The sequence below is a fragment of the Heliangelus exortis genome, chromosome Z (genome assembly GCF_036169615.1).
Source record: "Heliangelus exortis chromosome Z, bHelExo1.hap1, whole genome shotgun sequence".
Lineage (NCBI taxonomy): Eukaryota > Metazoa > Chordata > Aves > Apodiformes > Trochilidae > Heliangelus > Heliangelus exortis.
This window is the reverse complement of record NC_092454.1, coordinates 73360951-73366620: the sequence shown is the minus strand read 5'-3', so window position 1 is coordinate 73366620 and position 5670 is coordinate 73360951.

Sequence of the window (5670 nt, the reverse complement as noted above, 5' to 3'; positions counted from 1 at the left end):
CCAGACACATCTGCTGAGCACAGGGCTCCTGTCCCAGGTGGGCTTTGGGACTTTGGGAACCAAGGTGATGGTGTCAAACTGGGGGAGACAGCTCCTGGGGGGCTCAGGCTGGAGAGGAGGCAGGAGATGCCCCCCAGAACTCCCCAAACCCCTCCAGAACTGGGGTGCTGCAGGACTGGGGTGCTCCTGGGTGAACTTTCTGTTTTGTGGTGATGACTCCAGGCAGTGGGCAGGGCTGGAGAGGAGCTGCTCCTTAAAACCCTCACTGTCCCTCCCCTCTACGGAAACAACAGTCAGGGGGACATTTTTCCTCCCTTTGCTCCTGCAAAAAAACAGAATTTCTGGGAATTAAAGTAATCTCAGAATATACACACACTTTGTTTTCTCAGCACTCGAATCAGCTTTTTGTTTCCACCATTTATATTTAACATTAAAGTTTAATCATGAAGTTGTTAACCATAAAAAACTATTAAATGAGTACAGAACATTAAAAAAATTAGTAAGTATCTCAGAATGAGCACTTGAAAAGGAAATTTATGCATAGAAACAATGGAGAATTACAATTAAGAGCTCTAGGGATCCAAGAATGATTTGTCCAGCCATTACACAGTCATTTCAATTTAAATTAAAATTGTAACTATTTTCTAGTCTACTAAAAATATGTGGTGTCACATTAAGAGTTTTAATGGAGCTTTCTCCGGGGAATGCAGAAAAGCTAGTTAGTAGCACACAAATAACTATATATTGGAAACTGAATAAATTCTCTGCCAAAAACCTAATATGATAAAAACAAAAATGACAGTGGATTATTCTATTTTCTCTAACAAAGCACAGCCCTCATATTGAACCAGAGAAACAGTTCACGGGGTCTCTCAGCCTACATGATTTTGGCAGAGCTGACAAAAATAAATAAAACATCTGCCTGGTGTGTTTTTATAACTTGGAGAGCCCCTGTGTGAGTTATGCCCTGTGTGCTGCTCATGTTGGGTTATTTAACACCATTTCCCTCCTTCTTCTGGGAAGTACAGGACAAGTTGCTGCTTCTGTGAAATGCCAATGACATTAGGAAAATCAGCTTAATCTGAGTGGTAACCACTGCACATTTCAGAAATAAAGGGAGTTCTGTGAGAGAGTTGCTTTGTTCACTTCATCTACAGAAAATCTGGGAGGGACTTTGCACAAGGGTGTGCAGAGAGAGGACAAGGGGTGATGCTTGAGGGAAGGTGAGATGGAGAGGAGACCTGGGGGAGAGATCCTGTGGGGTGAGGGTGCTGAGCCCCTGGGTGCCCCCAGAAGCTGTGGCTGCCCCATCCCTGGCAGTGCCCAAGGTTGGATGGGGCTTGGAGCCCCCTGGGCTGGGGGAGGGGTCCCTGGATTGTCCAGGTGGGACTGGAGGAGCTTTAAGGTCCCCTCCAACCCAAACCCTTCCATGATTCCTTGCTGATTAAGTCAAGGAGCATTAATTATGGTTGCCTCATCCCTGGAAGCTTTCATGGACACCTGGGATGGGGCTTGGAGCCCCCTGGGCTGGGGGAGGGGTCCCTGAGCATGATAGCAGGGGGTGGGATGGGGTGGTCTTTAGAGTCCCCTCCAACTCAAAACAATTCTGAGAGTCTGTGATTCTGTAATCAAGGGTATTTAAACACCAGATCTGTGCAAACAAAATGTGCTTGGGCATTTTGTTGGGAGCCAAAACCCTCTGCAGGGTGGGCCAGCTCTGCCTGCTTTGCTCTCCAGCACCGTGCTTGGGGTTTCATGGAAATGTGGAAAATCTGGAGCTTGCCCTCAGCTCCTGCTGGGACCTCAGTGATGCTCGGGGGGGGAGAATTCCCCTCCCTTGTCCCACTCCTCAGAGCAGATCCTGCAGGATGCTGCCCAGCTTCACTGCCAGAGCAGGGTCACCACACTGCTCCTGGGATCGAAAGTGGCATTTAGACACTTAGTAAGCTTTGACTACATTTTTTCTGCTTGTTTTTTCAACTCTTTTCCCTCTTTTCATAAATCACAGATGTCAGTAATTCTCTTAGCTAATACATTGACTTTAATTAAGTAAAACAAGCAGACTAATAGCCCTGCAACTCTGACGGAGTCTGGAAAACAAGTTTGAGACCACTTTTTCGTTGTGTTATATCTACACCAAACCTCCCTCTATAGACTCAATAATTAGCCTGGCTTTGATTCGTAAATGCATTTTGATCCCCTCCCCCCCAAAATTTCATTTTTGTCTGCTCAAATCACACAGGCATCATTTAATCTAAACACAGGACAGCTGGAGTCTCTGTTTCACAAAACCATCCTGCAGGACAAGCTCTGAAGGAGAGGGGAACAAGAAATCTGACAAGAAGGTGACAATCCCTATGGAACAACATTTTTTGTGTTAAAATTTGAAAGCAGATACTTTAAAAAGGGTCTTTACATCGGGCTTTGCACGGAAAAATCATTTAAGGATGTGGAGAGATGGGGTGGAGCACGAAGGGTTCCCTGCTGTCTGTTCCTCAAACTAAAATCAAAATGCAACACAGTTTTGTTAAAACAGCAAAATTAATCTGTTCCTTCCTTTGGAAGGGCTTGCACTTCATGCTGCAAGAGAAATCCCACTGGAAAGGAGAGGGATTACTCCATGGATTACAAAGATAAGGGAATCAAAGAGATGAAGGGTGACCTGCTGAAGAGGAGAGAGCTTCAAGTAGGTTTTTAAGCATTGATCTGGGACTGTTGTTGTCAAATATCATGGCCTGGACACAAACTGCAGAAGGTGCTGAAGAAATGTGCTGGAGGCATTAAGTTAGAGATGGACAAAGAAGAACAAAAAAGGAGGAACTGAGAACATGTGCAGTGGGGAGAACATGGACATCCCCAGCACGGAGCATGGCAGAAAGAGGACAAGGACTTGGAATTGCCTGGAGTCTGTAAGGGACTGGGCAGGACTGGGACCATTTGGGATCTGTTTTCAGATGGAGAGGGGTCACCAGGGGAGTGCTCAGCAGTCTGGAGATGGAGGTGATGGAGATGGAGATGATGGAGATGATGGAGATGATGGAGATGATGATGGAGATGATGGAGATGATGGAGATGATGGAGATGGAGATGATGGAGATGATGGAGATGATGGAGATGACGGAGATGATGGAGATGATGGAGATGATGGAGATGATGGAGATGATGGAGATGATGGAGATGATGGAGATGGAGATAGAGAGGGAGAGGGACAGGGAGTGCCAGGGGCTCAGCCTCACAGTGCACATCTCAACAAGTGGTCATTTCATGCCTGGACACAGGGTGATGGGGACACAAGGCACAGACTTGGCTGTAATGCCAGGAACACATCCATGTCCCATGAGCATGAATCCTACAGGAGGCTCCTAGCCCAGGGGTGATGTGAGGACAGGCTTGAGGTTCAGCACTGACAGATCCAGCTGGGTCCTGCTAGAGAAGGAGCATCCTGGATGCAGGGAGCAGCACAAACCTGGCCCTGTGCTCCTCTGAGGACTGGCACACAACCCGTGCTCATCACTGCCCACACAGCTCCTTTCTTTGTCAGTCCCTGGTTTTCCCTCCCAGAAATCAGATGAAACAGACTTCAAGCAACCCCAGCTAAAAAAAATCAAAACCAAAATTACTGATAGTGCAGCAGCAGCTTGGTTTCCTTAAAACCAGCACAGATGCTTCTTTCCCATTCTCTGATTCCTATCACCAGATGTCATTCATTCATTCACAGCAAGGAATATCAGAAAAAAAACCACCTCAGGACAGTAGTCTGTGAAGAGGAACCTTATTTCACACATCAGGGCTTGTAAGACAACTCAAATAAATTAACTCCCAGTTGTTTTTAGCTTAAAAAGAAGGAAGGAACAAGACGCCTTAATTACTGATTGTCCTTTCATAACATCAGTCTTGTCATCCTAGGGAGAAAATGGTTACACAGAACATGCTTCCCATCAGTTCTGGTATTTCAGGTTACTTCTGAAGTCATTCCTGAAATTAATACTCAAGGAATTCACAAGCCAGCAAATGTTTCAATTCTTGTTGACTGGAGATGTACAGCACACCCCCTGCTCTTCATTAGCTGGGCTGTTATCAACATGCCCTGTTCCATCAGCCCTCCCAGTTACACCCTTATTTTAATTCTGATCAAGTTCCAGGCAGAAGCCCAATTCTTGCTGAAAAGTTTCTGTTAAAAAAAGCAAACAAGTGAGCAAAAACCAGCGCTCACTCTCAGCAGCTGCACTGCTGGCACTTTTAGCCAATTTCCCACTAAATATCATAGCATTAAACTTCAGCATCTGAAACCCAGCCAGGAGTCAAATGCTGCAGCTGGGGGAGTCAGGTGTGGAAGCATTTCTGTGCTGCCACGAAGCTTTAACCACTGCTTTTCAGAACAAGGGGTTAGATATTTTATCAAGACAAGTCTCTAATTCACAGGCAGGCCACACACAGGGTACATCTCCTGCACTTTACATTTCTCCATCAGCAGTTACAGGACACAGACCCCATGGCCCCCCTTACTGCTGATCCATCTCTCAGCCAGGCTCATGCTCTTGTCCATATTGTCCCTTTTCTTATTACCCCTTTCTGCGTCCCAGATGTTCTTGATCAGAAACTTTGCAGCAGCTCTTTCCTCTCACATCTCCTCACAAACCTCTCTACCTGGTTTTGAAGTTCACTGAACAAGGCTCTGCTCCTTTACCTGGATAAAGAGCAGCCAAGGGAAAACCTGGAACTGGGGGGGAAAAAAAAAAAAAAAAAAGGAAAAAAAGATGAACATTTGCAGCATGGACAGTGTCTGCTTTAACACAAAACCCTCTCATTAGTGCACTAAGGGGCAGTTTTCACAGGAATCTCAGGGAAATTGGTGAAGTCTCCAGCAACACTCAGCTCCCCATGGGTGAGCCTCAGGTGTTGGTAAAGGGCAGCAAGGTGGGTTTTAGGGACTGTCACCTCCAGGTGTGTTAAGGGAAACCTGCAGCACTCATCACCTTGTATGGATGTTACCAGACAACTTTCTCTGAAGGTTTAAGTGCTGGTTGAAGCACTCTGAGGATCCAGCAGCCAGGGACACACAGACACAGGAGTGCCTGGCTGGGAGGCACCCACCTCCTCCTCAGGAGATCCCTCAACCCCCCACCCAGCTCTGACTTCTGCTCCCTGGTTCTGCATCTCTCAGATTTTATTCCCAGCTCTGCAGGCAGCACTGATGAAGGTGTCACTCCTGGAGGACAGGGAGGGTTACAAATGCCTCTCCCCTTCACAGCAGTTCAAAGGTGCTATTGTTCTTAACACAGGGATCTGATGATCACTTAACACCAGAGCATCAGGCAGCACACACAGGCTTGCCAGGCCTGGTAATGAGATACAGAAACGTGTTAGATGGGATCATAGCTTACATCCTAACACTCCTGACTTCACATTTATTGAAGGCAGCCCTATTTTGTACAACACTGAGCATACAGTGTAACTCTGGGAACCACAGCTGTGACTTAGTTAATGATCTCAATAAATCCTACTTAAGCAGAGACAAGAAGAGAATTATGCAAATGACTGTTTCTGTACCACATGTACTTGATAACTGAAGACACACCAAAATAGGCTCCAGCACACAAGCACCAACAGCTTTTTAACCCACTTCAGCTAAAAAAAAAACAAAAAGAAAACCAACAACACAAGAGGGGG